Below are 10457 nucleotides of genomic sequence, written 5' to 3' on the forward strand. Positions count from 1 at the left end.
GAATATGTAAAAATAGTAAAATATAGAGTAATGAGCTAGATAGCCCAGTAAATGATGTATAATTTAGTTAGATAAATTTAGTAATAATAATAAATTGAAAATAAGCATGTAAGATACATGAACTCAAAATATACAATACTAATCAAAATAAGATTTATGTAAATTCAATCTTTTTAAAATTTATTTTTAAATTTATTCTCATTTATAAATCAATTTCTTTCAAACATTTAGTTCACCTTAACAGCTATAAACTATTCAAAGACCACTATATAATCCTCAATGATAGGATATAAAATACCAGCGCACAACCTCCATCGGTAGGATATCGAAATACTAGCGTATAATCCCTACTTATAGGATATCGAAAATATTAGTACACAACCTCTACTGGCAGGATATCAAAATATTAGTGCACAACCTTCATCGACAGGATATCAAAATACCATTACACAATCCCCTTGGTAAGGTATCAAAGTACCAGTGTATAGCTCTTACTGGCAGAATATCAAAATACCATTTAACCCCCACTAGTAGGGTTTGATAGATAATCAGGTTGCAAGTCAAAATCAATCTCAAATCAAAACACTTTTATATTCCAATTTGAAAAGTTTATAAACTATGCAATACTAAAATTAATCGAATGATTTATATCAAATTCAATATATTCAATCATAAATCATTTAACACATTAGAAAAGAGCATATTTGGCAATTCAAAATATCATACATTAGATTCATAAATTATAGATATTTTAATATAAAAAATATTTAATAATTTACTAATAAATCTAGATAAAGTGAAGCATTACTTACTCATATATATTCTAATAAATCTATATTCTATAAATTTCTTTCTAAAATCTTCAATTCAAAGATCACATGGTAATATCCTACTATTAGACATCTTTTTATCAAGATAACTGCACTCTTAAACATAATAAGTCTAACACTCAAAAAGAGTACGAATAATCAAGTGAGGCATGATGTGAATTTTCTCTTTCACATCCTATAGCCTGGATCGGTCAGTCATCTAATCTTGTTTGATCAAGGATCATATTAAGGTATAGGCAGTTCAATCGAGATTAAAGATGATCAAATTAGTAGTGTTCGATAACAGTTATGATGGAGGCCAACACGGTACTCGATGATTAGAGATCAGTTTGATCAAAAAAAATTATTTAATCAAGATCAGAATAAGATATAATTAGCTCTATAAAGATCAAATAGATCAAATCTAATGATATCTGGATTTACCCAAGATAGGTGCCGGCATGCTATCCGACAATCACAAATTAGAATCCTTCACTAAGCTCGATCAAAATTATCAAAAAAAAAATCTTTACTCAATCAATCTTAAAAAGATAAATTTTATAGAGAGAGACAATTTTAGAGAGAGAAAGTTTTAGAAAGAAAAAGTAGAGAGAGAAAGTAAAACTTTTAGAGAGAGAAAATAATGAAAGCATGTGAAGAGAGAGAAGGGAGAGAGGAAAGAGAGAGAATCTCTCTTTTCTTTTCTTTTTCTTCTCTTTTTTTCTCTTTCACAATCTTCTATTTTTTTCTCTCTTCTTCTTCGTTTCTTCCTAACAAAAGAGGGGACCTTTTTGTCTCCGTTTGTTCTTCAGATCAGAGGCCACGACTGGTGTGGCTTTAGTTTGGGAGTGGCAGGTGTGATGGTGGTGCAATCAAGGCTTCCCTCCTTGGTGATCGGTGGTGATGAATGGCACCAAAAATTCAAAAAAAATCAATGGTAAAATAGGGAAAATAGGAAAAAGATCAACCTAAAAGTCTTAGTTTTTTACTTGATTTTTTTGGCAATGCTCAGCTATAATTTTTAGTGAACTCTATTAGTGAAACCTTATGAAATCTAGCAAGATCCTTCGAAATCAACCTTCGATCTCCGATGGGAAGGATAGGAATCCTTTATAGAGCTCGAGGTGTTACCAAAAGAAAAATAAAGCTTAAGGGGAGGAGTCCAGCTCCTCCCCAGCTTCTTCTATCTAAAAATCGAGAGAAGAAGACTACCGATCAGAGTCTTCTTCATTCCTTCTTTTTTATTGATGCTTTAAGATTTGTTCTGGGATATTATATTCCTTATCTGAAAAAAATTTTATCCTCGAAATTCTTCTTTCTCAAATCTTCAAAAATTCAGGATTACTTTTATCTAAAGTTACAGTCATCCTCTAATTTCAAAATCAAATCTTTCATCATAATATCTTTCAAACTAAATTTTCATTTGATTAGTTTAAAAATAATTCAGACTATTATGTTTTCACTGCACACTCTTATTCAAATTTATCAATGCACTTATGTCAAATCTAAGTTTCTAAATGACCATAATCAATATAAGTTATCATCTCAATATCTTTAGTATCTACCCACTTATATTCATATATGATTCTATACATTATAAATTATCCACTTATACTCTGATACTATATTAATTATCATGCTTCCGATTTTAGATCGTGAGTCTAGAGGTTATGGCAATCACTGCATACTCATGAAGAACTCTTCCCATAAGCATGTAAGGCATCTCATCATTATATCACAAAGCAATGATGGAACAAAATTCAAATAATTAATATTCAACTAAATATCTTACAAAATAATATTCCATAGCTTTCTATCAATATCAATAAATTTTAATCTAAATAAATATTAAATACTACTTCTAATTCACTCTCCCATATTGAATCCTTGACTTAAGCTAGTCCTATGAATCTATAAAAATAGCAAAATATAGAATAATGAGCTAGACAATTCAGTAAGCAATGTACATTTTAGCTTGATAAATTCAATAATAATAATATACTGAAAATAAGTATATAAGATGCATCAATTCAAAACATACAACACTAATCAAAATAAGATCCATATGAATTCAGTCTTTTCAAAATTTATTTTTAAATTTATTCTTGTTCATAAACCAATTTCTTGCGAACATTCGATTCACCTATGTTGGAAAATATGTCCCAAAAGTCAATCGTCAATCTGTTGACGGTTGAGTAACTTTGTATTGTAATTGATTTGTTAATAAATAAAATATATTTTTGGTATTTTTATCATAAGTTTTCATCTTCTAATAAACTCTGTTGTTGTGATGAAGTCCTTAGGACTATTTAGGTTCGATAAAGAGAAGATTTATCAATTAGTCCTTAAAACTGTTCATGACCAAATGATAGGCTGTTAATAAGGACGACAGCCTCTATCGAGCATAGATCGCTGTAGGTCATATGGGTTGGTTGTCCTCTTAACCAAAGAGTGTGGAGACACTAGTACGGCATGCAGGTGAGATGTAGGGGTACATTGTCATTGAACGTGACCAACTCCAGAGTATTCTACTGTCGAAAATATCTCTGATGGGATATAGGTATAAGTGTCCCTTAGACTTGAGATCACCTCAGTGACTTGGAAGCAACTCACTGTGCTTTGGTACTGGACTAACTGAATTTCTAATTCAGTGACGGAAAGCTTTTGGCATAATCAAGTACTTGTAAAGTTAGAGTGTGATCAAGATGGGATTGACCACTCCAAGAGTTGGAGAAGAATGAGTCACTGTATTTTAATTTAGCAAAACCTTGGCCAGGATAATCCATCAGATGGATTTGATATTTTGAAATACAATGTGGACAACCTGATCAGAGTTGACAGTTAAACTCTGAGGTGTTCTATAAGCATTTTGGTCAAGGAGATGAATTATATGGAAACTATATCCATATGAGTTTTAAGGATGTTACTCTACACATTCGATCTATCTGACCATCGGGTACCATTGCTAGATGGTCACTTCGATTGGTACAAAAATTTATTCCTATGCTACCGGTTTAGGTTCGGACCTATGAGGTCACACACATTAGAGTTCACGATTCGATCAGATGGTTGATCAATGATTAAGAATCGTTCTAGAGTTAAATGATCAATACGATTGACATTTAACCTAGTGCAAGTGTTACAGAAGAATCGATTAGCAATTCGATTGCTAATTGGCTTAATTTGATTAAGCCAATGGGTTGAGATTAAGTCTAATTAAATATAATTTAATTAGATTTAGTTTAGGCTTGATTGGATCAAGTCCAATTGATTTATTGGATAAGCCAAGTACAAGAAAAAACTAGTCCTAGTTCAATTAGGACTTGGGTCAACCTAACTTCTAATTTGATTTAAAAATTAAATCAGATTTAAATCTAATTTAATCTGATTAAATTAGATTCTTAATTGGGTTAAGACCTATTTTAATTAGGTTGATTTGATTTTGGTTTGATTTGGTTTGAGAAACTAAATTTGAACAAGTCATAAATTGAATCCTAGTAAGGCTAAGATTCCACCTTGCGCCACCTTAGCCCCCACGCCCACTCTCTCTTATCCCATGCCCACTCTCTCTTATTTTATGTGATAAAATCCTCTCTCCCAGGTCTTCATGCATGCCCAAAACTTTCTTCTCTTTCTCTCTTACATGGAATGTGGTTGTGGATCAAGTCAAAGTAGGAATTAGTTTGGATTTCAAATTCTATGAGATAGAGTTTTAGGAAACCAAAACTCTTTCCTTATGGTACTGATTTTATTCAGATTTTTTTTTAAATTTTTATGACTTTTATGGCACATAATATGCGCTCTTTGCTGGTGGTCCACAGCAAAAAAAGGAGGGGATGCCCAAGAGTTGGGCACCCCTTGTCTTGCCTTGTTTGGATAATCCTTGACTAGGTATTTGACCTAGACAAGGACTCTTCATATCTCTCTATTTAAAATAAATTTATTTATAAAATTTTTGTGAAACATAGAGCATTGAGAGACCTTTGGGGCATCCAAAAATCAAAGAGAAAGAGTCTTAGGGCATGGAGATCTAATAGACACAAAACTAGGTGTCTGGGTTGGAGCAAAGAGAAGAAGAAGAGGGTCTTCTTCTAGAGTTGCTGGGTTCATCTCTTTCCTTCCTCCATCTGTAAGTTTTCTGAGAGTATCTCATCTAAAACTTCTTCTCCTATTTTTCATCTTTGAAAGAGTCCAAATCAAGAAGAAGGAGGCATCTGATCGACCATCGAAGAAGGATCAGCGCAGTACTAGCATACTGTGCTGATTTCCTTGATCAAAACTTCTGATCATGATTCGTGGGCTCGTGTGGATGACTCTTAGAGGTTGGACACATGTGCAGCTTGCAGCATCATCCTCAAGTCTGGATCAGTAAAGTTAGAATGTCTAACTTGCAAGGTAATAGATCTGATCTATTATATTTTACATACATTAGATGTAGTATAGAAACATGTTGATATGAGCAACATGTAGTTCTTGCTCTTTTATTTTAATTTTTAATTTAATGTCATATAATAATCATGTAATAGGATCTTAGATCTAGAGATTCTCTAATTTTATAAGATAAATTTTGATTTATTTTAGTCTTTCGCTGCCTGATCCTGAAAAAGTTTCAAGATCTAACCCTGAAACCCTAGATCTGATTCCATCAACCTAAACAACCATGAACTAATCAGAGATCTTTGCATAACTCCTAATGGTAGGATATCAAAGTATCAATGCATAATCACCACTAGTTGGGTATCGAAATATCTACGCTTAATTCCTATTGACAGGATATCAAAAATACCAGTCTATAACCCTCATTGACAGAGTATTAAAGTACCATGATTCTCACTGACAGAATATCAAAAATATCAGTACACAACTCCACTGATACGGTATCAAAATACTAGCACATAACCCCTACTGACAAGAGTATCAAAATATCAATATTTAACCCCCACTAGTAGGGTTCGATACATAGTTAGACAGTGAGTCAAAATCCATCTCAAATCTTTTATATTTTAATTCAAAAGATTCAAAAATCATGTAATACTAAAAAAAATAATCGAATGATCCATATCAAATTCAATATATTCAATCATAAATTATTTAATATTTTAAAAAAAATATATTTGACAATTCAAAATATCATATATCAAAATGTATAAATCATAGATATTTTAATATAGAAAATATTTAATAATTTATTGATAAATCTAAAAAAGTGAAACATTTCTTACCTGATATGTTTTTCAATAAATCCATATAATTTTATAATTTTTTTTTAAATCTTCAATTTATAGATCACATCGTAATATCCTACTATTGGATATCTTCTTGTTAAAATAACTACACTTTTAAACATAATTAAGTCCAATAATTAGAAAGAATATGAATCATCAAATGAGGTATGATGAACGATAGTCACATCTTATAGTCTGGATCAATCGGTCATCTAACTTTATCTAATCAAGGATCATATTAAGGTAAAGATAGTTCAACCGAAATCAAAGATGATCAAATTAGTAGTATTCGATAAGAATCAAGATGGAGGCCAACATGGTGCTTAACGATCAGACATCAGTTTGATTAAATAAATTTATTTAATCAAGATCAGATTAAGATACACCTCTGATCTAAAATTGTGAATCTAGAGGTCATGGTAACTGCCACATACTCATAAAGAATTTTCTTCATGAGTATGCAAGACATCTCATCACGATATCATAAAGCAATAGTAGAATAAAATTTAAATAATTAGTATTCAACTAAATATCTTATAAAATAATATTTCATAATTTTTTATCAATATTAATAAATCCTAATCTAAATAAAGATATTGTTGGGGGAAAAAATGATAATCTTCAATAGCAGGACACATGGCAACCTTATAAGCAACGTCTAAGCACAGATAATGCGATGACTTCAACTACAGATCATCCAACTTTGCAGCCCATTGGTGGTGGGAACAAGCTTGGCTAGGAACCACTTCTTGTGAAGGGATGGACTTATAGGAGATTCTTCCGAGGTCCTCTCTTACCAAGGAACACTTTAGCATGACCTTGAGTCCCCCCAAGGTCACCTCGATGGGCATGTGAACAAAGATGCTTACCAAACCCTACTTTAGTCTCTATACCATGCGATAACTTTCAAACCTAACATTGGGTGCGAAGATCAAGTATCAGTCACCAACCTCCATTCCATCAGACCTCAACTTCAGTTCCTGACTTGGATCATCCTCATTGCTCTCAGCTTTAGCCGAATATATGAAAAGGAGCTTTAAAGCGAATCCATCCTTAGAATCTTACTCTTTTTCTAGTAAGATACAATCCAACTGGCTATGAAATAGATAAGAAAGGAGTAACTGCCATGTCTCGATAATCTTGACCCCAAATCTTGTTACGACACACCCAAACCAATCGAGATTAATCCCAATTATCGCCCGTAAATAGTTACCGCCATCGTCTATAAAGGATGAAAAGCAGGAGACCCCAGGAGGTATGGAAAAACTTAATATCCAAAATACTCTATCTTTGTTGTCAGATTTCTGACTTGAGCGTCAGAAGGTCCCCATCAGAGTCACTCTCGATCGAAGACTTTTCTTATAGATCCTACCACCGTCGCCTGACCATCTCCGACCTGTAGTCACTATCCAACTCCAATCAAGTCTGATCTCGAGATAGATTTTTTGTGTCAATAGATATCAAATCCTACTTGTAATTCACTCCCATATCAAATTCCTGACTCAAGCTAGTCCTTTAAATCTGTAAAAATAGTAAAATATAGAATAATATGTTGGGATGCGTAGGCGATTTTATGCATGTATTTTGAAAAAAAATTACAGTGAAAGATAATTAGATTAATTAAATTAATCTAATATATATATGATCTAATCATCAAATCAACCTACTCTAAGATCTATGACATATTAAGTTACATATAAAATCTAAAATAATTTGAAGATAAAATTAGCGTGCATGCATATGAGCAGTGGATCACATCTACTTCTAATCTGAGTTCAGAACTCCATACTTGATCACAGATCGATGATCTCCACTATTAAGAGATATGGTGGAGAAGATTTTTGCTGGTTGTTTATAGTCGCACATGCATCCGGTCTCTACAGAAAATCCACTTGAAGCCCTGATCTGATCGATCTTCTCGGGAGTGCTAGCTCGCACGAAGACCTTCTTCTTGGCTGATTTAGATCTCTTTTTCAAATCTTTGAAACTTTTCTAGATATTGAAGATAGAATTATAGAGGAGATGAAGAGGTGAAAGAAAGATGGAGAAGAAAATAATTTTTTTCTAATTTATTTCCTCCTCCCAAACCCTTAGAACCAAAAATATGAAATTTAGATTTTTACGCACACCCCTAAAGAGAAGACCCTCTTCTCTATTTTTTATACCATGAACCATACCCAAACTTCTACCACATGAAGAGCTCTCTTCTGGCATCTTACACACATAAAAGAAACTACAAAATCCCCTTTTATAGGCATGTAAGAAGGTGGGGTGAAGAGTCCTAGTGATCTTGGACTCTTACGGGATTCCACCTCTCTTCACAATTTCACATCCCAAAATATATCAAAATAATATAGGATACCCCTTTTCATATTTTTTTATGGTAAATAAGTTCTCTAGATAATCTTCTATAAAAGAATGTCCTCAAAATGTTGCACATATAAGGAGAAAAAAAATTATTGGCATGGAGAGGTTGATATAGATGAGAACAGATTCTCCTAATAAGGAATATTTTAAAATCTAATTTCAGAACCTTCCTTTTATCAAAACTAAATTATATTTGGACGTGACATAGATAATGGAAAGAACTCTTTGGTGTAAAAAAATCTCATACAAAATAATTTTGTGTGTGGGGATATATGATGTGCAATCTGGCTTAGCGCAGGGAGAAGAGTCCTATTCCAATAAGGATACTTAATTTTCTTATTTGAATCTAAACCAAATCACATCTGATTTAGTCCAAATAAAATATATGAAATTTAATCTAATTAGGTTCATAAATTTTTAATAAAATTTTAATCAAATTAAGAATTGATTAAATCAAAGTCCTGATCAAATCAGGGATAATTCTTCCTTAGCGATTAGGTCATCTCATAACCTAATCGGGTCAAATCTAATTGAATCTAATTCAATTAGATTTTATTTAATCTTCTTTACTCAATCAAATTGAGCTAATCAGTAATCTAATTATTAATTAATCTTTTATTAATTTACTAACACTTGATGAATTAATTTATTATAATTTTTGCATAAGGTTAACCATCAATCAAATTAACGATTAAGTTCTTAAATGATTCTCAATCGTTGATCAGTCATATGATCAGTCAGAAAATTTTTGTGAGTGTGACCCCATAGGTTTGAACCTAAGTCGGTAGCATAGGAATACCTTCCTGAGCCAATCAATGTAACTATCTAGCAATGGTGACCCAATATCCGGATAGGTCGAACGAAGGTGAAGCAACATTCAAGAACTTATTGACGTATGGTTACCGTATAATTCATCCCTTTGACCCTAATGCTCGAGAATGACCTAGAATTTAATTATCAATTCTAGATAAGTCATCCACATTATATTTTAATCTTTTTCAAATCCATCACACGGATTATTCGGGCTCAGATTTTGCTAAATTGAAATACACTGATGCATATCTCCTACTAATTCGAAGGGGTCAATTCCATCTTGACTCATGCACCGACTTGACTGCACCTAAAAACTTTCTATCATTGAATTAGAAACTCAATTAGTTTGACACCAAAGTACAGTGAGTTACTTGCAAGTCACCATGGTGATCTCATATTGGAGGGACACTTATACCCATACCCTTCGCGAGCTACCCTTGACAGCAGAGTACTCTGTAGTTGGTCACGTTCAGTGATGATGTACTCCTACATCTCACCTGCATGCCATATCAGTATCTCATACTATTAGTTACAAGGACAACCAATGCATATGGCACACAACAACCTACACTTGATATCGCTATCGTCCTAGCAATAGCGTATCATTTGGTCACGAATAAGTTTAAGGACTAGGTGATAAATCCTCCTTTATCGATCAAAGTAGTCCTAAGGACTTCATCACAACATAGGAGTTCGTTAGAAGATATAATCTTGTGATGAAAAATATCAAATAATTTTTATTATTTATCAATTTATATATATTTATAATTAGTATAATTGTCAAAGGATTGGCTTTAGGATATAATTTCCAACAACTCCCATTTAGACTAAAGCCAATCAATATAGTATCATATACCCATCTTCGATTTATCATCTCAGAATTTTAAATATCGAGGCTTTAATAAATGGGTTGGTCAAGTTCTCCTTTTTGTCGATCTTCTAAAGATTGACGTCATCTTAACAGATTTCCTGAATAAGGTGGTAGCAATGCAGAATACTTGGTAAGCTAATGAAACTTCGGTTCTTTGGCATGAGCTATGACTCTAGTGCTGTGCAATATAGCAGGACTATCATCGAAGGGTGCTGCTCTTAGCTTACTAGTGAACTTGTATAATCACATAGCTTCCTTACAAATATCGAATGTTGCAATACATTCTGCCTCGCAATTTGAATTTGGCTATATTTTTCTGCTTGGAACCTTTCCTGCAGATTGCTCCATTATTTAGGATAAGAATGTTTTCTG

This window comes from Elaeis guineensis, chromosome 9 (assembly GCF_000442705.2).
Source record: "Elaeis guineensis isolate ETL-2024a chromosome 9, EG11, whole genome shotgun sequence".
Lineage (NCBI taxonomy): Eukaryota > Viridiplantae > Streptophyta > Magnoliopsida > Arecales > Arecaceae > Elaeis > Elaeis guineensis.